Below are 1,097 nucleotides of genomic sequence, written 5' to 3'. Positions count from 1 at the left end.
AAAGGAAAACATATTTAAAATTTTAATATTATAAAACTCAGTATGTATATATTTAATTTTATTAATGTATTTCCTATAAAGGATCAATAAAATTTTAGAAAATTTTTTTAATATATTTTAAATAAAAAATTTAGAAAATAGTAATATTGATGAAATTTTCCAATGGAATATTTTGTTAAAAAATTTTCGTTGGTAATATATTTTTCCAACGAAAAATTCTGTTAAAAAATTTAACAGGCTTTAAATTTTTTTGGCCTCTTAAACTTTCTGATGGATTTCCAACAGATTATTTTCTGTTGGAAATTTCAACGAAAATCTATCAGAAAGTTTGGTGAGAGTAAATTTTTTTTTGCATCAAGAAAAATTTCAACGGATTTCTAACGAAAATTTTTCATTGAAAAAATTCCGTTGAAAATCCGTCAGAATAAGTTAAAATAAATTTTCGTCGAAATTTCATTGGAAATCCATTGAAAATTTTCAATGGAATATTTTTTGTCCGAAAAAAAACCAAGTTTCTTACAATAATAGCGTTAGGCAATATAATCTTAACATGGATAAAATTATTGTCGTGTATTCTATAATTGATAAACTTCCCCCCTCATGGAGAAATACTACAAAAAGTCTAAAACATAAGAAATAAGAGATGTCTCTTGAGAACCTTACTAATCATTTTTCAATAGAAGAATATTATTGTAAACAAAAAGAAGTCAAGTAAGATAAAACAGACAAAAATTTTAATGGAAAGAATCTGAAGACTTCAAAGGTCCATGTGATGGAACACAACCATCAAACAAGTCGATTTCATATAACAACAGAAAAACATTTCTTTGGTATGAATGAAAAAGTCACAAGATCAAAAGAAACAAAAGCGGTTCATGTTTCCATTGTAACAAATTTAGACACTTCAAGGTGGAGTGTAGACTTTTGACATACATGACACAAGGTGTGAACAACAAGAAGTTTGTTGCTATGATTTTCGAGGTCAATCTTCTCCAAGATGATGGAGCATGGTGGATTGATAGTGGTGCAACTAAGCATGTATGTAAAAACAATAGTTTCTTCAAGTCCTTGGAAGTGGATAATGATGGAACCGTGTT

The sequence above is a fragment of the Theobroma cacao genome, chromosome 6 (assembly GCF_000208745.1).
Source record: "Theobroma cacao cultivar B97-61/B2 chromosome 6, Criollo_cocoa_genome_V2, whole genome shotgun sequence".
Classification (NCBI taxonomy): Eukaryota; Viridiplantae; Streptophyta; class Magnoliopsida; order Malvales; family Malvaceae; genus Theobroma; species Theobroma cacao.
This window is presented reverse-complemented; position numbering follows the sequence as displayed.